General features: G+C 44.6%; 1 non-coding gene and 1 pseudogene across 1 annotated transcript; both read right to left on the reverse strand.

Annotated features, from left to right (window-relative positions):
• Positions 1 to 9,306: 9,306 nt before the first annotated feature.
• On the reverse strand, positions 9,307 to 9,391 carry LOC130143426 (small nucleolar RNA SNORD45). The gene has a single exon (XR_008819731.1). It is a non-coding gene; the product is annotated as a small nucleolar RNA SNORD45 (small nucleolar RNA).
• A 1,502-nt stretch (positions 9,392 to 10,893) lies between these two features.
• LOC130143336 (N-alpha-acetyltransferase 20-like) lies at positions 10,894 to 14,188 on the reverse strand (annotated as a pseudogene).
• Between the last annotated feature and the right edge of the window lie 8,778 nt (positions 14,189 to 22,966).

Here is a 22,966-nt window from a genome sequence, read left to right on the forward strand (position 1 = left end):
TTGTGCTGCAACTTTAGAAGTGTTACAAAGGGCAGAGCAAGGGGGACTGGCAAGGTAGACTGCAGTATTGCTGAGAAAAAGAAGTCGCGAATCCCAATAGCAAGCAACCCATGCTGTGTTTGCATTCAGGGAAGGACAACTCCAGTCCCACATTGTCCTATTTGGAGGCAAAAGGAAATCTACAAAGGCCATCTGGGACCTCTGTCAAGTCACCAGACTTGGGGTTGAGGTGGCCAAAGAAATCATGTGTAGCGTGTAGACATCATCCTATTGTTTCCCACATCCACAACAGGATAAGCTGAATCTCAGTCTGGACTGCCCATTTCTCTCACTGTTATCCAGGGGAGTCCAGCATCACGCATCAAGATGCAGACCTCTGTTGTTGTCGATGTCTAACATAGGCGAGAGGGAACCTTCCTCTAACAACCTCAGTTCTCAGTAAGACGTTCCCAGGAGAGCTCTCCCCGGCTCATAGCAGACCTTCAGGCTCAGAGCCTGCGGTGAGATGACTGTTACAAAGGTTTGAGCTTTGGCCCCTACAGAAACATATTGCGCTGTGCTCTTGCTTTTTTTGAAAGTCATTACAGATCTGTGTGAATGCTACAGACCTTTTTTTCTTTTATAGGGCTGAGTCCCAAGGGCCTTAGAAACACAGGAAGGTCATATCCATACATATAAAGGGACCCTGATGGTCTTTTCTTCTCTCCTTTGCAGGATATCCCAAGCAAAGGCCAACCACCCCAAAGAGGGGATTCTGCCCCAAACCGGGAGAGAGTCGAGATGCTGAAAAGCAGTTCATTCAGAGACTGAAGGAAGAGTGTGATGAGCAGTCCCAGAAATTAAGCAATATTCAAGGTGACCTTAAAAGGGCCAGCTGTGGCTTTGATGTCTTTGCTATAACAACACAGCACTTTTTCAGGCAGGTAAGCGCAATGAGTATTTTTCTACCATTGGAAAGATACTTTGCCTTTACACCAGCCACTTGTCCAGATTTATTCCACAGTTGTTGAAACTTTGTTCTTGGGAGAAAAGCATGTAATTTCTTTGCAACAGTTATGATGATGAGGGAATCGTAATTTGATGCCATGCATTTGAAAATCAAGGTTCAGGAACTTGGAAGAGGAAGAATTGTGGCTGAAGTATTTCTCATGGAGGGGTTTCAGGGTGTTTTTAGGAGTAAAGCGAATGCACAAACTTAGAAGTACAAGTCCCTGACTGCTACAGCTGGAATGGAAAGTATAACTGAGATCTTGATACTTGTGACCAAATGCAAAAACAATCCATGCATTTAGTCAACCAAAGGTGTTGGATGAAGGAAGAGATTTGCTTTCTCACAGTGCTTACCTACTCCTGCTGTTCACCACAGATCAGTCAGTGTCCCTGTTACAGAGGTGGCAGTTCCTGAAGACGTTAGAATAACATTATCTCGGCATTTAGGAGATTACATTCAGCAGGTATAGAGAACATTAAAGGAAATGTTGCCACTAATTAGAGAAGCTTATTTATTCACTAAACCTGAGACAAAATGAGTAAATTTTAAGACAACCCTGAAGGACTTGTAGGTAGTGCTTGTTTCAAAAGCCATTTACTGATCTGGGAAATCTAGCTGGGCTCTGAGGTCCAGACCTGGTTCACCTGATGCCCATGTATTTTGTACCGTCCCGGGTTAACCTGGTGTTCCAAGTACTTTGTAAAACAGGCAGACAGTCACCAGCAGTGGGACCCAAGGTCTGGAGAATATCCCTGATTGCCTGTTTGGCTACTTCTGGAAGAGGCAAGAGTAAACTTTCAGTGTTAACTAGGATGAAAAAACCAACAAAACCCAAAGCACAGATTCAAACAGTCTTTACAACTTCTGAAATACTTGGTTCAGTTATTTTTTTTTATATATTAGTGGGAAAGGTTACCTTTGAACAAATAACCACAGTTCACACTTTTCCCTAAGCAGGAGCTGATCTTGCTAGGGGGAGCTTCAGTGAACTTAAAAAAAGGGAAATTTTTAATATGTACTGAATATTTTAAATACCTTCTCAAGGGGTTTTCCCCATCCATTTTTCTATAGTCTTGACACTTTTGGGCTTGATGGGCATTTGTAAAGGTTTTTTTTTTTTCCTTTTGGTTTTTTTTTTTTTTTCATTCAAGCTGACTGTGGAGTGTCCTTGATTAAAGCAGAGGCAAACAAAAAAGGGAAGGGCAGTGTATGCTGAGCTTTGTCTGTGTGTTGTCCGCTGGGGAGAGATTTTTCATCTCATGCCTCATTCACAACTTGCTGAAGGAATTCTGGAAGCTTGGGCATACCTCCTGTGTCTCCTCTGGATACGTTTTCAGTGAGAACGGCTGCTGCAGCTGAGCTTTCAGATGACTCTCATCCAGCTGGTGCATGTTAGATCTGTCCTGAGAATGCCTACTGAACTGAACACCTCAGGGGACTTTATTTAACAGAGTCCTCTCCAAGTCCTGCCGGGCGTAGCTGTGCCTCGTGTTTCCAGCTCCCCTGCACCACCAGGCCGGCTGGGGGTTTGCAGTGAGACTCCTCTGAATGCCCGGGGCTCGTGCAGGTGAAAAAGGATATACTTATGGAATTTAAGCACCTTCCGGCTTGGGCAGGATTAGGTGTAGATTTTTTCCAGATCCACCGCTGGGCTCGTTTACCTGTGTTCAGCCTGAGCGTCAGTTTCTTCTGGCCTTGCCTGGTCACCCTGGAGATATATATGTGCACATCATCATTCAGTGCAGTGCCAGACACCTGTATCTTGCCGCTCGCTGCTGGGAGCCATGTAACACGGACCCCTCCCAGGCAAAGAGACCCCCGGCTTCCCCGGGTGGTGAGCTGCACAGTCAGCGTGAGCCCAGCAGTTACCCATTAGCCACTTAGGTGTGGTACCTACATTAGGAGTATGGTTGCTTTAGGCTCCATTTTTAGGGAATGGAGGCAGGTGAGCACTTCCAGGAGACCGTTTTCAGCACCAAAGATCTGAATTTCTGCTTGAGGTACCTGCCTGTACTGTGGCCTCCAGGGATGCCTAAAGCTGCTGCACTTTTAAATTCAATGCTGAAGCTGAGAGCCTACATGTGATGGGATGATCTGGGAGTATTCAAGCAATCGTGTAACTGGGCAGTCTGTTCTCCTGCAACGTAGACACAGGCTTCCAGGTTTTGGAGTCATTCAAAAATACAATCTGTAGACATTTTCTGAGACGGCATTATTGTTTGAAAGCTTGAGCAAAATTGCATTGGCTGGCTTTGAGTTAGGGCAGCATGAAAAAAGAAACTTTCCCCATTATAAAAGTAATACTTACGTTTGTTCCCGAGAAGCCTGCAGGCAGAATGTTGAGGTCTGAGCAGAACTGCAGTTTGGCAAGGGAATAATACTCATTCAGGAAAAAGGTGGGGCCTTATTCCAGAGAAGTTTGAGCTCGAGTTGTCCAACTGGCAGTTCTGCTCAGCTTAGCAGAGGACCCAACCCTACTTTGGTGCTAGGGAGCCTCTTTGGGCTGATAACCAGCCATAGCCTAATTTTAGTGTGTGTGCCTCTCTCTCCTTACACCACATCAAAATAATGCCCAAAACATAGGCTTTTATCTGAACTGGAGTTGAATTCTGTTGGAAAACGTGCTCCAGGCAGTGAGGACTGGGCTGAGTCTTAAAAGCAGCCCAAGGGCCAGTGTTTTGCACACAGGTGGGAGCCTCCCTGTGCCCGTGGCTCTCTTGCCTTGCTCACACTGTTTCTGTTCTCTCTCCAAAGCTGGGGAAAGCACCAATGCAAGTGGTCCAACAGACGTGTTTAGCTGAAGAAAGAGCGTGTCAATACGCAGTAAACAGTGTTGGCCCACACCCAGGGTTTCTTTGAGTGCTTTCTAATTGTAAGCACCTGCTGTAGCAACCTTCAGGCGGCATGACCATTTTCTTTGGGTTTCGTTGGATTTGTTCAATTGCTGCTCCAGACCACTGCTGAACGTCATCCTGGAATCATCTCTTTTTCTCAATTGAAAATGCTTTTAATAGGCAAGAGTCATTAAATAGGCATCAAGGAGTTCACAGCATGTAGTGGTACTTAGCACAGACCCATTAAATGCCAGCTAAACCAATTTTCTATCTTGGTGAAGAGCCTAGGCAATCAAAGCAAGCGATGGCTGAGGCAGCGGACAAAAAATAATTGAAGCAGTGGTTCTGACTTACACGTTTAGCTAATTATGAAAAGTAATGATTGCAGTGCATGTGGACAGCATGGCTTTTAATTATTATTTAATTAGCAGATGGATTAGTGAAGACCCTCAGATGTGCATGCATGACTCCTATTGACTTTGGGAACCATTTTAAACTCACCCTGAAGAGGAGCAGATGGAGTTTGCCCCTAATGTCGGATGTTCATCATGTCGATACAACCCTTGTGCTGTGAGGGACCAAACTGCACCAAGGCCCTGGAAACTGGACTGATGCCTTTCTGCCAGTCCAGCATGCCCAGGCAGCTGGACTGATGAAGTCCCGTTCATAAGTTCTGCCCCTGAAATTTCAGATGAGGACTCCTGAGCTGCAGGGCACGTGAGGGGAAGGGATCGTTTCTGAGCTGCAGACCCCAAGGGTGGGAGGAGGTAAGGGAAAGGGCTGTGCTGTGGTAGTCTGTTGTTGCAGAATGGCTGTGTGATCATGGCCATGACTCCCTTAAAGATCTTTGTGAAACAAAGTTAGCGTAAGTTAGCTGAAGCAGGCCTTGCAGCTATGCTGAGGCATGCTGATAAGGAAGCTGAGAAAAACACTGACCTTGTGCCTAATGTTGTAAATAACTTTGAGGAATTCGCGTAGACAAGAGAGGAAAAAAAAATATGTAGCTAGCTATCCGCAGAAACCCCAAGTAGGAGGACGTATGAAAATGTAACCCTTTAGAGCTTAGCCAATCAGCAGATGACTAGTAGGCATAATTAACTGGAACTGTATATAAGACATAATCGCACCGTAATAAATCCAAGCTTGCTTTATCACCCATATTGAGTCGGCCGCGTGCTTCCCCTCGCTCGTCGCAGTTGCTGCTTTCAGTCCCTGCCAGGGGAGGGAGCCCAGGTTAAAATACATCAGTACATAGCCCAAGGACTCCAAGTCATCTCCGTGAGATTGCTCTACAACAGTATAAAAAAGTGGACTCATTAGGAGTACTGGAAAAACAAAAGACTGTGCAACAAGACCGTCATAAAAAACCTTTGAAAAACAAGGGATAGCTGAGTTACTATGCCCACGATAAACAGTACAAGAAAAAGCCTATCACCCTTGCAATTATTAAAAAAAAAGGTGCTAATTCCTGAGAATTACAGTCGGACCAATTCCCACCCAATCAAGAGATAAGAGGCCAAGCACACTGCGCTGTTAAGTGCCATAAATAAGGATCATACTCTATGCCTCATTAAAGCAACATCTACTTGTGCTAAAATTAAGTGCATCGACACTTTCAAAGTTTATTTATTGCTTTCTCCAGCTCGCTGATTCCAAGATGCGTGTTGATGGATGCATAACAGGCGGTTCCTGCTAAGTTTTTATTTTCACGATATGGGATATGTTGGTGAGTTTGAGAGTCTCGCTACTTCTTTGCTAACCCAGAGTCTATTATGTAGACAAGATTGCCTTTCTTCCCAAGGCCCATTAAGAAGTTGTCTGGCTTCACATCTCAGTGGATGAAGTTCTCAGAGTGAACGTATTCAATTCAACTAATCTAGATAAAGAGGAAAAAAAAACCCCAACAAACCATAAATCACTCGAGAGAGACTAGGCATACACTTTTTTCCGTATAAAAACACTAGCAACATTGTCTTAACGATAAAAGAGGTAATGAAACTTTTTATTGTAAAATGTAAGGGCATTAAAGAGAACATAATTCGACAGACAACACATAAACCTCTCCAGCTCTTTCCCCGTGTCTATTTTACATTTGTTTCCAAAAACTTTCTCGGGCGAATTTCTTTTGTCTTTGAGCAGTGCAACAGACGGTTTGCAAACAGCGCAAGTCTGCTTTTTAGAAATCAATTAAAACTTTGTAATCACTTTAGATGGGGCACTTTGTATTTAAGAGAAACAAAACCAATGTTGAGTCTTTTCTTTCATGATAACAGGCCTATTCACCTCTAAATTACAGAAACAACGTATTTGGTTCTGACCTCTCAAGGAAACTGAATATCCCAACATACTGCACCGTCAAGATCAACAAAGCAGGTTCCTACCATTTGGTCAGCGAGTAATAGGACTGTCTCGAGACTAAATTTCCTTGAACAAAAACTGAAGAGATCTTCAAGACTCGGTCCAAACGGCTCCATCCCCATTCCATTGTAGTCCCCTTCAGCTCGACACCACTTAATTGTGGGAACGCACACTAGAGAAAAAGAAACAGTTTATCCAGTATAACAATTTGATTTATATACAAATCTTCAAGGCTCCTAAGATGAATTCTAAGAGGGTCACGACTGTGACTGTTTGTACTCACAGTGAAGCTCAATATTTGATGCAACCGTCAGCCAAGAAAAAGGTGAAAAACTCACCATCGCTGAACATTTCATCATCTGTAAGCTGCCCACCCTTAGCATAAAGGACTCCAAATTTAAAATTCACAGGTCCCTGAGAAATAAAACCAAATAGTACAGGATAAACAGACAATCAAACAAAAGACCTAAAACAATGTTTCCTCTAAGGACTTTTTTATACATCTTTTGTATACGCCCTACACACGGGAATATACACTTCATACCAGCTCTATTGCATGCTCAAGTAGCAGATACCTAATAATTTACTTTTGATCACAGATTATGAATTTTATGATAGCACTAAGTTGCTCATCTATTAATAGGATATATTATGCCGGTGCTTTAAATGATTTTCGATCTCATATTTGCACAGAAATACCACATTTTTTTACTGCAATAAGCAATCGATACCGAAGTTGTTATAAGTCACTAAGTAAGTGCTAGGAGTGAAAAGTTTACATTTACCTCATTTACCTCTTGCTCTTCAAGAGCAAATAAATCCTGTAAACAAATCAGTATCTTTAGCACACTGGTACTGAAGACAGCACAAAACCCCCTGGAACATACTCGTATATTTGTTTAATTTCAAAGTAGCCAGTTCAACCGATAAAGACAGCTTATTTTGTAACTGTAACCCTACTCCTCATTACTATCCTGCTACCGAAAGGAACAAACCACTAGCATTTACACCTAACGACTTATTTTTCCAGAAAAGAATAAAAAGCCACAACCAAACAAAAAAAAAGAAGTCGCCTCCTACCTTCTGTATCTCAGGATGAAAAATTTCCCTCGGGCTCTTCCCAAATTTGTCAAGACTCACAGCACTGAAATGCAAACGAAATACTGCTTTATAGGAGAGCAAGTATACATTTCAACATTAAACTGCTAACTGGCTGTAGTTAGAACCGATTTCAAAAAGAATTGTTCAAAGAGCCTTGCTGACGTGGAATTTTTTGTGGAAGAGCCATTTATTTCCCACAATACCAACCTCTAAGACTTCCTAAACTTCTTTTGGATTTTAAAAACAGAAATAAACCTGATCTCCGTGCAGGGTCCTAGTTAAGTGTACTGCATTTACTTGTAAAGCACAGAATTTTATTACATCATCCTTCACTTTGGCTTTATACATAATCCTTGTGAGCATTTTAGGAAGACTCAATAACCTATTCTATTTCATAAGCTTCTCTTCTATCTCTTTTAAAATAATTCCGGCATGTCAAATGAAAAACGAGTCGTTCAGCATCAAGTTCACACCCCAAAGATCCACAAGCAAGATCAACTGCCTCAGTCAACAGAAATACCTAATTTATAGCATTTCTTCCTAACTCATGTGTCTACATGACTATTATTTTTGCCCATTTTTTCCCTAGCATGAATTTCTGGAGCTGCGCAGCATGCCACGGAGTGCCAAACGCGGTCTGTCTGAGGCACAACTGAGCTGACACGGAGGTCACATCTGATGCACCTTTCCATCATTGCTTATGCTAGGTCACCATGCGGACAGGAGTTCCCATAGTTCCCTTTGAAATTAAAATGCTAGACTTAATTTACAAAAAAGCAGGTTTATCGTGTAACTGAAGTTCTTTGAGATAGTCGGTACCTAGACTCACGCTGGCTGTGAAAATACTTTTTCTTTAACCGACACCACAGAACAAAATGCTAAACCTCCAGGTTTTACAACAAACAAAAAACCCCCAAACCCTAAACAGTGCCTCTGAACCGTTTCCCTTTCCATGCAACGGGTGGAAACTTCCTCAGTAAATGACAAGTGTCCATGACCACCCAAGTGATCTGTGCTTACTGAGCAGGAAAGCAAACAATAGCTTTTCAGCTCGCACATGTATCCAAATATATACCCAAAGAAACTCCGTCAGCGTCACTTGCAGAGAGCTCTGCCATCTTACAGCCTGACCTGTAGTGAGTGCCCCTCTAGGGAACTGCAGAGCTGTGGACTCTCAGATGTACTGGAGCACATCTCTTGCCTGCCTGAAACGTTCAGGAGGCTCTCGGATATCCAGGCAGCAGCAGAAAGCGTTCTGATTTTACGGCAAGGCTGACCACACTTGCGAGTTTTCTTTTGCGTGCTCGCACCAGGAAGCCAAACCAGAACAGCTGCACACACAGCAGAGCAGTTGCTCAGCACACCTACACCAACAGAGCTCTCCTAAAGCACACCTGGAGCCATTCATACCCCAAGTCAACATCTACAGCGGAACCTGGCCACAAGCTTTGACACAATGTCATTTTGGGGTCAAACTGACGCACACCAAAAAATTAGTAAAACGCACCTCCTTCTCTGCCACGTCAGGTATCGTGCTCCTTCAGTTGAGCTGTAGCTGTTACATTATTTCCCAAATGCAAAGCCAAACAGAGAAAATAGAACCACAGCCTGCTCCTTAAAAAGCAACTCTGCACAGGCAACCGTTCATTGTGTGTGACCCAGGGAAGATGTGACCGCGGCCCTTCAAACTTTCGGGATGCCTAGGCGGGACCAAACGGTGCTTGCGAACACAGAACATGCCTGCTCGTTAAGACAGGCTGGTCAAGTTTACCACCAAAACTCTACATCACCATTTGCCAACCCTGTCCAGCTTTGGGTAGCCAGAGCTGCACTCAGATCACTTGAAAGCGTCTCCCAGTAGCGGCCAGCACTAAGCTCAGAACTGTACCTCCCTGGCGCCTACATGGGGGAAAACTCAGACTGTGCCCCCTTCTCCTTAAGGTGCCTTAGAGCCTGTGACAGGAATTTCATCCACTGCTTGGAAAAGCTCCAAGGTTGCAGCTTAAGGGAACCAGAGTTCCCTGGGTCTCAGAGTCATTCCAGAGCTAAAGTGGTGACAGACATCAGCTCTAGGTCAGATGATACATGCCAGCACTCACCACTGACCCAGGGCGGCAACCTGCTCCCATCCGCTACCTCCTGACCTAGGAAGCCCCTTAGGGAATTACAGCAGCAGTTCGCCAATGGAAAAGCCCCAAGGGCACGACGCGGTGACTCAAAGATCTGAAGTGGACCCCTTGCGCCCACAGAAACCGGTGCTAAAAACACAACAGGTGAGCGAGAGAACATTAACTGCCATGGCTGATACTAGAGCAAACCTCACTGGGCACTTAAGGAGAACAGCAAAACCAGAATAGCAGCAAAAGCCTGCATGCCCGGGACTGTAATAAAAGAAGACACCCTGCCTGGAGATTGTTACGAGCACAAGTAATACACGTCCTCTTCAGTTGCGATCCGAGTTAAGACAGACAACAAATATCGCAACACACCCGTATCGATTAGCTGCAACGGCTCGCCTCTCACCATGTCTGTTAAGGGTCGCAGGTTCTCCCGCTTGTCCCAGCTACGCTGGGCGCCAGTTGCGGTAGCTGGAGCCCAACTCAGGCAGCCTCACACAGGGCAGCCGCTGCTGCAGCACAAGCAAGCTATCAGGCTGCAACAAGGCTTTTACCCTCAGTCAGATTCTGCTGTCTGTGCTGTTTCTCCTTCCTCCAGAGGTCAGGTCAGGTCAGGTCAGGTCAGGTCAGGTCAGGTCAGGTCAGACCACTCCCCCTCCATCCAACCCCCTCTCCCACACTCCTCAGGGCTATTTAACTACTTCACGGGAACGAGCTACAGCTGCTCATCATCCACGTCCCTCAACCCACTGCCTTGGAGGCAAGGTCACAGCTGCATGTTATCAATGCTCATCAACCTTCTGCCTTCACTCCTCTGCACTCTTCTCCAAGAAATTCCAGGGAAGACAGTGACAGAAACCTGTGTTGGAACTAAGTGCCTGGTCAATGCCTCCAAGTAACAGCATCCGTGACATCCAGACAGACTGTGAAGGGACAGATGGATCCAAGAATTAAATTAGGGAATGAGGGAAGTAAAAGGCACAGAGAAACAGAGACCTCTGAGTTCTGGAGAGTGTATTGTGATGTACCCAATTTCTGGTTTTGTGGCTCAGAAAGAACGGAGCCCAGGTTTTGTCGCAGCAGTTATATGGCTGCAAAGGGAAGGCGAGAGCCAGCAACAGAACTCCTTCCTGGCACCTTCTGTGTGGGAGCAGCGGCCAGGCGTTTTCAGTTTCGGAGCAGGGCTCCGTGAGAGTGACAAAGTGAGGGGACTGTTTTGTGGCCGAGAAGGAAAACCATGACACCACCATACAGGAAGCAATTCCATTTTAATAGTCTCCAGAGTGCCACGGTTCGAAAGGAAGAACAATAGGGTAAGAGCACGAATATGCAGCCAATACCGACAGAAGCAGCGTTGGGAAGCTTCTCAATGTTGCTTTTTGGTATTTCACGGGGAAAAACATTGAGCCTAATATTTCTCATCTGTAGAGTTCTTGGGGGCTTTGGGGAGAAGGAAACTGACACTAGGTTGTCTGAGAATCACAGTTGACAGTTACTCATTGTCTTCTGGTCTCACAGGATGAGGCAGAGGTATAATTCATTTCTTCTCTGTATCTCTGCAAAGAGCTTTCCTCGTATCTATGGCAAAAGAAAACAATGCTATTATAAAAGACAGTCATTGCACAAAGCCACATTAAGTGACTTCTCTATTACATTAAGATCATTTTTCAAGAAGATTTCCTAGAATCCTAGAATATCTTGAGTTGCAAGTGACCCATAAGGATCATCAAGTCCAACTCCATGCTCCTTGCGGGACTACCTGAAACTAAACCGTATGACTGAAAGCACCATCCAGATGCTCCCTAAGCTCCTGACAGGTTTGGTGCCCTGACTGAACGCCCTTTCAGTGGATAAGATTTTCCTAACGTCCACCCTGAACTTCCCCTGACGCAGCTTCATTCCGCTTCCTGCAATCAAGTCTCATAACTGATGTCCTCTTCAGCAGGAAAAGCTATCTAAAGCAGTATACAGGATCCCATTCATCAACGACTATCTGAACTTGTACAGGCCCAGGAACCCCCAACACAAGAACCTTTCCATTCAACTTAAGGCACAACAACCACTTACCGTAAGCATCTTCATCTGGCTCTCCACTGCTAGCAGAGTAGCGCTCCGATACTGTCCGGTACACACGGGAGCCGAGCTGCTTAGACATATTTACTGCAACCCGATTTGATACGCTCACAAAGAGATCGACGAAAAATCCACCCTTTCTTTGGAAACATAAAACCAAAGAAAAACCACAGTAAGGAATAGCAGGTGAATGTATTGCTAAATAGCCCATAACTTGTAATCCGACCAAGAGCAGGTCTGACGATGTCATATGCTAATCAAACACCTTTCACACGGCAGTAACAGGTGCACTCCTTTCCCAAGGGACAAATCCGGTCTAAATTCAGATTTTATTCTATTTTTGTCACATCACCATTCTTTTATACCAGCCCGTGGGTTCAAAATTATGAACAGAAAGAACAGGGCAAGCTAAGCACTCACACAGGTCTCATATACACGTAAGAAATCTTTCATAAAAAAAAAAACAACAAACAAACCTAAAACTCCACGTTTTCAATTGCATTGGCTTAGGGACTGCCTCCTTCAATGTGTGTGGCAGGGGGCAGTGGCAGAACAGGTCACAAGGTTCAGTCACCTAACACAAGGCAGCCCTTCTCCTCACAAGGCAGATTCCTCAAAATGTGCAATTTTCCCATTTTACCGATTACAATGGGGTTGCCCTACCACCATGAGTTCAGGACATTTCCCTGTGGGTTCATTTGATGCTCAATTAAATTTTCAGCAAGTACAAGCAGCCAAGCATGACAAAAAGCAAGCTAAGGTACTGTCTGCCATACAGAATTGGTTCCAAGGCTGCCTGCAGGAACTGCAAAAAGCTCACGATCACTGAACAAGCACGCTGGAGACCCTACGGGAAAGTGTTGACCCTCCACGAAACTCTCTCGCTGTCAAGACAAGGACCTTTTTTTATACAGTATCTCTAGTGGAATTCAGGCTACACCCTACTCATTCTGGAAAGTTAGCTTTCATAGAAACCCTGAGATCTTACGCCGCCACACGGTATTTTTAGTCTTGTTCTCTAATTACAGGGAATCCTCAGCGAGTCAGAACACTACTTAAAGCAAGATTCTGGGTCTCTTCCATGCAAGTCAAATACCTAAGCCATGTCAGTTGAGAGGTTACTTTTAGAAGATTAAAGATAAGCATGGTACTCACTTTCCTGAAATTTCTCCCAGTAGTTCCATCAATTTAGCAGCCAAACCCAGCCGTTGAAATTCTGGTGCAACAGAGAGCGCAGCAACACGTCCAAGCCACTCTTCCCCAGCCACAGAGCCTTCCGCCTTACCCGGTACTGCGAACATACAGAGCATCAGAGCAGTAAGGAGCACCTTGGGAATAATGCACCACACGCAGCCACACGACTTTACAAAAAACCAAGCAGTCTACAAACAAACATTGCAAGGATTGTGGTAAAGGCTTAAGCAGCGACTCTACGCTATTACTCAGTGATTCAGCAGCCACTAAGTTTCATTTTGATGCAGTATTACAGTTTTTTCTTCGTTAGTGTAAATAAATAAATGGATCTCCACAAATTCATTGTTTGAGGCGTGACTGCCAAATGTAAGTTTTAAGCAATTCTCTTGAGTCTTTAACTGAGTGGAATTCACGACCGAAGGAATGGAGGGCTAGAAGCCCAAAACCCACTCACCATCCCAGCAATTACTGAAGACCTTTCGTGACTATGGGGCAATAGAGCTTGGGAAGCTTTGCCAATGTGGCAAGAGAAAGCAAAGGCCCTGGAAACACTGGACGTTGAAGGAAAAATAAAAAATAAAAGCAGGGATGGGTATATGTGCTTCATAGTTCCTCTCCTTTCTACACAGAGCCAAGCTACTGTTAGCTCATTCATGAACATGCAGACTTCCACAGGGCACTCTTATAAACATCAGGCACTGCTAAATGAGCAGCTGATGCGGTGGGTACAGAGAAACCTTCCCTACAGCAAATGCTTTAAGCTTTACCGTTAAACACTTCATTTCCTGGGTCCCCACAAAGACTTCCATTCTGTGCCCACCTTCCCAAACCCCCCAAAAGAAGGGGAATAAAAAGAACTGGAAGGAACAAATACATATACACACACACACACACGTAAAAACATGGCGAATCTCTGTAATTAAAAAAGTTAGGAAAGGATGCAATCATCCAAGTAATGAGGAGTTAACTGATCCGCTGCATCGGACAGTCTTGTCAAACTCATGCTGGTGAAACCGAGCTCATACCAGCCGGTTTACTGAAACACTTGTCTTAGCATACATATACTTGAATCAAAATGACATTCGGCTATAGGGTGAGTGCAAGAAAATACACTTTTGCATGCTACAGCAAGAGACCTGCAAAGGGCCACGGTATAATACGCTTCAAAAGAGTCTGTGGTACAAGAAATTCAGCCCCATGGGCTGTTGGCTCAAACACGCTGGTGGAACGCTCTGTGTAACTGGCCATACGCACGGTTTACACGGGGTTTTGTACGCAATGCGCATGTTTAACTAGGTATTTATGGTTTAAGACTTGTTTTAGCTCCTAAGGCAGGCAGCCAGCAAAGATGTTTTCAAGAGTTAACAAGGAACAGAAATTAAAGGAGTTGCTGGTTTTCAGAAGCTGACTCATCATTGTTTTGAAAAATGGCACCATGTGGATCACTGTTAATGCGCTTGTAGACAAAGCGAAAGACCTTGGGTTGCGGGCGGCTGTGCAACTGTCTTAATCTTCTGAGGGTAGGTACCTTCTGTCAGTTGCTGCCGGGTGTCATCAACAAAAAGAAACAGGCTGTATTCTTCTGGATCGTCCACTCCATAAACTTTTCAGCACAAAGCTGACATACATCTGCGGTAGTGATACAGGGTCTTACTAGTAAGGTCTTCCCTGTACATGCACCGTTAACTTCCTGGAATGCAACACGAAGGCAGTTCTGTAGAATGAGAAAACAGACATCAGAAACAAAACCTCCAAACCTCATCCTCTGAAAACAGGAAGCTCAGCAACAAACAGCAAGCCTCGCTATGTTCTAGTTGTGAAACACGCACCAGTGATTACTGTACATTACAGCCACCTTGTGACTTGATGTTGGTGGTAAGACTGTGGCAGGCATAACAGAAATTCATAAGCTGACACCCTCCTTTCCTTGGCTCACATTCTAACCCTGCAACTACGAACAAACAGATAGCAGTCTTAAAGCCCCATTGAAAACGCCAGTGGTTTTAACGGGACTTGGTGTTTGGCCTTACTAGGAAACTAAATGCTGTGAAGCAAAATAAACATCAGAGGCAGCACACCCAAGAGATGATGCTGCAACTGCTGGGTCAATACTATTGAAGAGAAGCTTCAGACAATATGTTCATCAGAAGGAAAAAGAAAAAAACCCAACCCTCTGCCAGCAACACACAAGGGTGTTGATCCACAGGTTGCTGCACGATAAACCATTCACACTCTTTATGCTGCAGCACGCAAAAGGCAATCCATTTTCATGCAGGACATTTTCATCACGTTAACCGATGGCAACTTGGTGTCTGAGCCTGATGTAACCAAATTTCATCTAACAGGGAGGCAGAAAGAAAATTTACTCTGCAACATTAAAGCAAATCCGTATGATCATGAGGCAAAAGCTGGATCTTTTTTCTCTGCTGAAATTCACACATGTGCACAACTGATAACATAGATGAATTCTAAACAAGCCCTACAAGGAAACGCAGTTCTACCTTTCAAAAAGTATTTAAAAAGTAAAATAACAAGCAACTGGAAAAAAAACCACCCAACCACAAAACACTTTTGGACACATGAGCAAAGCAGCCTGCCATCACGTGCTTTTTTGCAAAGAAACTAACTGCAATTAGAAACTAAAAGCAGTAAAATGAAAGGAGATGGAAAAAATGACAGTAAGAAAGACCTGTTTATTTACTGAGCTGGTACTTCTGTTTGTACGCTGAATAAATTAAGCATGCTAAATCACAATGGCAAAAATGTACATTTCCTAAGAACAAGCTGTTAAAAGCTAAGACTGAGAAGAATGCTCCTATGACTTCAGTTCCAAAGAGCACTCTGGGTTTTTAATAAACTTTTGATAGCTTGCAGACTGAAACACTGGAACTTTGCAACAGCTTTTAAACCATTAGGACTGAGCAGAACTAATCCGTTTTTGTTAGCCGGTGTGAAGACAAATAAAATAAATACATAAAATCAAATCAGCTCTAAATAAGGCAAAGCACACTACAGTTTCAATTTCGAACGTAGTTAACACACAGAAGACCTGTTTTTCGATGCTTCTAGATGGACAGGATTGCTTCAAGGAGAGGCTGAAGTTTGTGCAAATGCCTGTAACTCATATAGTAAGTATCAAGATTCTTTATGCAGTATCAGCAAGTTGTATTTCATCATCATCAAAATACCGGATTTTTTGCTTTTCCATCCTTTTGAGGGAGGGAGGATGAAGGCCTTTCCAGGACCCAAAAGCTGGTGGTAAGGCTGTGAGACAGCACCACAGACATGTAGCAACCACACCCTGGTTCAATGTGGGGAAGATGAGTTGAGCTGAAGCTGTGTTACACATTCCTTGTAGGGAAGGTGCTTCGTTTCAGGACTGCAGATGTGGAGAAAGGAGATGGAAAACTGGCATTCTGGGCAGGCAGCAAAGTGCTTGAATTTGTGCCAAGCCTAGCCTGGAAGTGGAGCGACCTTACTGATTTGAGGCTCTCTTTCAAAGAGTCAACAAAGGAGCAGCCCTGGACACACCTGGTGCCAGCTCTTCCCGCGCTCCCCTGCATCTTCCAGCATGCAGCACAGCGTCCAGCTGTACAGGCAGCTTGGCTGAAGTTCAGTTGCTGAGGAAGAGAAGGTGAAACTGAATACAAGATCCTGCTGAAAAAATCTCCTGTCATTTAGTCATCCAGCAGAAATACAAAGGTGATTAATTTTCCTATTAAGTGTAATATTTTGCTAGAAAGAACAAAGACTCAAGCTACTTGAATGTGACACCTAACTACAGGTAAGCAGAATATAAAATGGATCCCAGTAAGATGGACTAGCTTTGTGCACTGGCCACAGTTTCAAATTTCTGTTCGTCAGCTCTCCTCTTCCTAAGAGAGGCAAATTGTGGGAGACTGCTGCTTTTCCCAGCTCCTTCCTGTTCAGTGATGTGCCGTGGCTGTTTGCACGGACACTGATAAAGCAGAAGGAGCCGCAAGTGAAAGGTTTAATTACCTCCTGATGACCCCGTACCTTCATTTATCAAGCTCTTAGCTACATCATAACTTATTGACGGTTGTCGTTAGCCTCTCCAGCAACTTTGCACTGTGGTATGAACTGTAAACAACAGGACACAAAGGAGTAAATCCTTTCTTCTCGATTCCAACATCCTCCTTGCTTCAGTTCGCAAACTGATGCATCTGGACAGACAACAGCATGCCTACCTATGTAACAATCTTTTCCTATATGAAAGGCATGCGGACTTGGTTTTAAAAGATAAAGTAATCCCGACTGTTTTGTTATTCTTCAGTTGGAGTTACTGCCCTACTCTGAAAGAGCAGTAAGAAATGGGAGGGGGGAGAAAAAAACCCACAAAACAAACCACAAACATGAAGACATCCACAGTATAGAACTCTACTCCTTGCTTAAACTTTCGAATTGTAGGCAAGCTTTTCTGCCAGGTCTCCCCTCTATTACCCACGGTAAGCCACCAATCGCTACTGGGGAGTTGTGCTGATTTATACCACTGGAAATCTGGGTTTGTTCTTTTTAACAGCAAAGCGTACAAAGCAGCTGAATCTAAAATACAATTTGGTCTGTCCTCGCTCCGCACGACTTAAATACAAAGGACAGTGGGAAAGCTCCATTATTTAGTGTTTCCTTTATACCATCATAACCACACTCTGTTATGAAGTGGAAAGACTTTGAAACAGAGGCAAATTTACCAGCCATCTTCCCAGCACTGCTTCACACCACTCGTGGCCCCAAGGAAATCATTATGAATCATACTTCTCAAATGGAGATTTCCAACACAACAACCATCCCCTGGGGGGGGTTCTCTTCAGCCTGAAGCTCTACCTGAAAATCATCAACCGAAGGCATTGTTCTGTTAGTTGTCCTCCTCTTGTGCCATTGCCGGAGAGTATCTCTAGCTTCTGAACTCAGCAGCTGGGCAGCCTGGTCTTCCTGGAAGTGCTTGATCAGCAAAAGTGCTCCATAAGCACCTATAGCCTCCTGGGAAGGACAGCAGGGGAAGAACAATTCAGAGTGGTCACAAACACCACGCCAGTTCCAACTGGTCACAGTCAAAAGTACAAACGATTTCTGGGGTTTTTTTAATAAATAGACGCACACATACACGAAAGTCACTGCATTCTATGGCCAAAATATTTATACGTAAAGAAAAACAGCTTACTGGCCTGCAAAATACTGGACGGTGTGTTCTCAGCTGCTAAGAGGCATGCAGTGGTTGCCTGGGCTCCATATTACCAAGGGGTGCAATAGTATCTACCTCTGGGTCCGCTAGCGCTGGGGGTGGCCGGTTATTTAAAGGACCAGTGTCACTCCTTTACTCCTGAGTGTTTTTACAAAGGTGGAACATGAGTTTTCTTCTAAACAGTTTCCAAGCAGCCATTTGTTTTCTTCCTGAGCTTCAAGCGGGTATCAAACAAACACAGCTGTTTAAACGACATAAAAGACCATCTACCACTGCTCAGGAACTTAAAAGTGACTCCCTTAGCGGCAACAAAGCAATGACCGAGTGTGTGATTTGTACCTGGAAGCATCCCAAAGGTTTTGCTTTTGTTCTTAAAAGGCAGGCTGTGTTTGTTCACCTAGGTCCAACACTACATCCAACTAGTTCGGGAGGCAGCGTGTACAGCTCTCCAGACTTCACCTTTATTACATGAGTGGAGAACAAAGTACAGCCACAACAGAGTTGCCGATGTACAAAAGGAGCTGCAGGTCACAAAGGAAAAGGACTCTCAACAGGGGCAACAGTCCTCAGCAACCAGGAGAAACAAAAGACAGGCTATCATTTATTTCTCTTGCTCTTTAAGTAAACTATTTGAGTGGGAGCGTTCAATCAAGAGGCAGCACGGTCTATTTGTGGAGTCATTCAGAGATGCAGTCTATGCTCACAGTAGTTCTTTCTGTATTACCGACAGCATCCTCTCGCTTTCAGCTCTGTGACGAGGTCAATACGTGGAAGACACGCAAGACCCACCAGACAACCTGGACAATACATTTACCTTTGAACCACACAACCCCAAAGCACTAAACAATTTTTCCTGCACCGTACAGTTTAACCAGTGCCACAGACAGGGCCAGCCAATAGATGAACGACTTCTGCTACATTAAAAACGACACGACTTAACAGCCCAGTAAATATTTCTGCCTTTCAAGCGTGTTGATGATCTCCAGCTTCACATCTCAAGTATTTTCTGTCCTAGGATTCCCGAACGATGCACTCTGCACACAAAGCAGGGAACAGACCAGTACTGAACCGGAGGAAACCCGACACAATTCTGTCATGCGTATCGGCATGTAAAAGGATACAGCAATTTCAGCAACCCAAGAGATGGCAGAAATGGGACATATACACCTATACTTAAAACTCACAGCTCAGCTTGGTCACAAGAACCTTTGAAACTTCCTCATAAACTGATAGATTCTGGGGCCTACCAAGGGCTGGCAGAATACCTCTTTGTTAAAACCACCACCGTGAAAACAAAGGAGGGAGATTTCCTTGCCTCGAGCGGACTTCAGCCATCGTTCAAGAGTGCCTTAAGAAACATATTCCTAGGCCTCATAAAAATACTCTGTGAGAAGCAAGTATCGGGCATAAACCAGGATCATTAAGGGGGGCAACATTCTCAAAAGCACTTTCCCCAGAGGGGCAGAGAACTCCCCCAGAAGTTTTTACAAAGCACCTAACCCGGGTCCCACTCCAGGTCTCACCACTCAGTTGAACGCTGCAGACCCATACATACTCTCGGGACATTTTCAGGCACAGGAGGATAACCACAGCTGGCACCTGCACAGCCTGTGTTTGCTTGCTAAGTCAGGACGCCTCCTCCTTCTTGGCGGAAAACAACACACTCCCTCCTAAGGCAGCATATACGTCGGTAGATTCCCAGGTCACTTGGGGCTGTAACTCTGCAAGCTAACCAGCCCTCCCTTATTCTAAGGTGGAAACAATTAAGAGGTTCTCTTGTTACACTACCGACATCACCGACTACATGACTCCGTCAAAAGGGTTTCTACTCAAACGAGGTGAGGAAGAATCCCCCTTCCCCAGCCCTTCACACAGTTCTAATAGAAATAAGTCGATTACCTTCTCCATGCAGCAAAGATGGATCCAGCAATTCCACCATGTGTTCAGTTTCAGTATCCAGCTCCAGCATATCACCCTGGGCCAGCACATATGTCAACACAGGCAAGAAGTCATCAGCTCCATACAGCCTCCCTGGGTCAAAGAGAACACAGGCAGCGATAGACAAATCACACCCTTTGACCAGTTCCGGTGTTTGAAAGGAAAGCGTTATTTTGCTGCCTTTACTGACCAGTACGTTTGTATTACTCTAGAGCCTCTCGTTACAGATGTGCAGCAAAGAGAACAGCATCTGCCACTTGGTGGGCAGCGTCCAGCTTCATCCTGTACTTCTAACGAGCACAAATTGGATGATGCAGACCTTGAGGCACGCAAGGGAATTTAAAGACTGGGCTCACCTTGGCGTCAGCTCAACTGGTGAACTCACAAGAGGCAGCCATGCCAGTCTGGCCTGACCTCCACCCGCACTTCTGTCAGTGGCTAAGAGAAAATCAATGGGCATTTTCTTTATACATGCACGGATGACGTCCCCCTTCTGGAAGGATCCAGCCACAAGTACCAGTTCCTGAGTCCGAAACCCAGCAGAGAAGCCTGCATATAAAAGCCTATTAGATTTTACATGAAAACTCTGCACATTTCCTTCACGGAGCATGGTTAAAAACACCAGTGAGCAAAGCCTCACGTAACTCCCAACTAGCTGGTGAAGCATCATCGGTAACGACAGCACGCAACACACAGAGGCTCTGCTGTACCTAGGTCTGTATGCGTTCCTCTTACTTTTACCGCATTTAAACTTTCTCTTTAGAAAACGCTATGTGGCTAGATCTCTGGGGCTGGCCAAACTGTCCTCATTGCAGAAGCGGTGCGATGGTCACTTGAAACATCAGGATCGGGAGCCAATTTAAACTGTGGCGAAACTCCAGAGGACTGAAGGGCTGATACTGAAAGTCAGACCAGCTAAGACGTACCCTCCAGGTATCGCACTGTTATCTGGCTGAGATTACAGGACAAAGCAGGTACTGGAAACAGGTGCTGGCTCGACGCGACGCCACGTTTTAAAACTCTACACGACAAAGCAAGACAACCCAATTTGCTGCATCTTAGCCCAAGCCCCTCAGTACAGTGGTTCACCAGAAGCCTCTCAGTACTTTTCTTTTGCGTGTTGGGAATACCTTACTCAATGTGATAATACAGTATGGAGAAAAAAACAAAGTTTACATCACTTTGGGCAAAGATTCCTATATCCATTTTAAAATGCAGGATTTTGCACAGAAATAAACCAGGTCTAAGCTCCTGCCCAAATCTTGCCAAAGTGCTTGGGGGTCTTTTACAGCCTCAAGCTTTCACCATTCACCTCAAATCTCAAAAGAAAGCAAGCATCCTGATCGGCACAGAGCCCAGCTGCAGATTCAGCGCTTGAAAGAAAACTGCCAACCACCTGCAGCAGCTTATACTTTCTTAGAGAAAAAAAAAATCTTCCACTACCACCAGCATTGCTTCACCTTAGCTCGTGACCTACCACAGCAGTGTATGATAAGACATCAGGCAACAGAGCTGCACCTATGAATTCATACTGTCCAGCACAGCGTTTTAACTGTGCCACTGACTAATCAAGCGGGTCTTAACTGGTCTGTGGTTCCATTTCACCATCTAGGTTTCAAGGTCACTTTGGGACTCCTGCTACAGTGTAGAAATAGATGTTATTTCTCTTGCAAAAACACAAAGAAATTGTCCAACGAGAACATTCAGAGGCACAGCAAACCCAAAACACTGCATCAGGGGCTGCTTTCCCCCAGCCATTGACACAGAGCCCTTGTAATTGTCATACTGCACACACACTGCTGAATTACTGCAGCTAGATACTGGGTGTATCCTTTATTACGATTTCCAGGAAAACACTAATTTAGAACCAGTGTCAAATTCTAGGCTTACAGGACAGCCTTTCTGACAGCCAAATTCAAATGCCTACACTCAAGCAAAGCTGGTGGCTGGGGGGGGGGGTGTGTTTAAGCTGCTTCACAACTCTGCTTCACACTGAATGTGTAAGATGTGCTGCCAGATGCAGAGAGATCAGGAAGGAAGCAGAGAGGAAGAATCCCTCTCAAAAGGGCAAGGAGATGCTACAAGAGCTCCAGGCGAAGGAGACAAAGCTGCAGAATCAGGTGGTCTCATTTCCTCCACCAAAACACAACCCCAGGTTTAGAAAAACAATGACCTTGAACCACAAGAAGCACCATACCCGAGTTATTCTCCATAACAGTATAAATCAATTTGCAAACTCTCAGCAGCAGTACGACTTTCTTTTCAGGCGAATACATTTTCTGCGGGGTCACAAACTTTCAACCTCCACGTAGTCTGGTGTTGGAACAAACACGCCCAGTTCCTGAGGATTCCTCTGCCGCACCACCTGAAGGTTTTCCTTCGGTTGTTTCCAAGAACCATCTGCAGTATGAAACTCTTTCAACATCGCTTCAATATGGCTCTTCAACGGCTTCAGAATGCACTTATGCATGGCCTTCTCCAGGACAACACCTGCAATGGGAAAACACAAGTTGAGCTGTCTTCCTCCTCTAGAGCAGAGCCAGCAGTAACATAACCACTCCCAAGAGACAGTGCAGAGCAAGACCTACTTGCTAAGGCTTAGTTATTATAGAAGCTGAGTCTCCAGATGTTTGTCAACAAGAAAATAAAAGGCAGAACAGAATCTGTATTCCATTTTCATTTCTGACAACGTGGGAAGTACAAAAAAACCCACAAAGGCAGACTACAGATTGTCACAACAACAACAACAACAACAACAACAAAAGAAAAAAAAACCCAAAACAAAGCAGCAAGCAGGCAGCAGCTCCAGTTAACTTTTTCTTCTGTTGGCCAGAAGTGCCCCAGTTTTATTTTACTTTGAGCTTAGACTTTAATTCTGAAACTTGAAGCATAACACAGTCAGAACCCTAACTTTTGTCTGCTTTGGCATCTTTTTTTGCATGGTTTCCATCAGAAACTCTAACTCACCCAAGGTCTCGTAAAACTTGGCTCAGCTTTAAGATCTTTATGATGCTGGACAGATTACGGGCACTAAACTATAAATGAAGACCAAGCTGTGTTTATCCAGCTTCAGATTTCATCATGCAAGCTTATATACAGCTCTGTCATCAAGTCTGAAGTTCTTTGTTTGGCAGTAGTGTGCACATGGCACAGTAACCTC

Source organism: Falco biarmicus, unplaced genomic scaffold (assembly GCF_023638135.1).
Source record: "Falco biarmicus isolate bFalBia1 unplaced genomic scaffold, bFalBia1.pri scaffold_27, whole genome shotgun sequence".
Classification (NCBI taxonomy): Eukaryota; Metazoa; Chordata; class Aves; order Falconiformes; family Falconidae; genus Falco; species Falco biarmicus.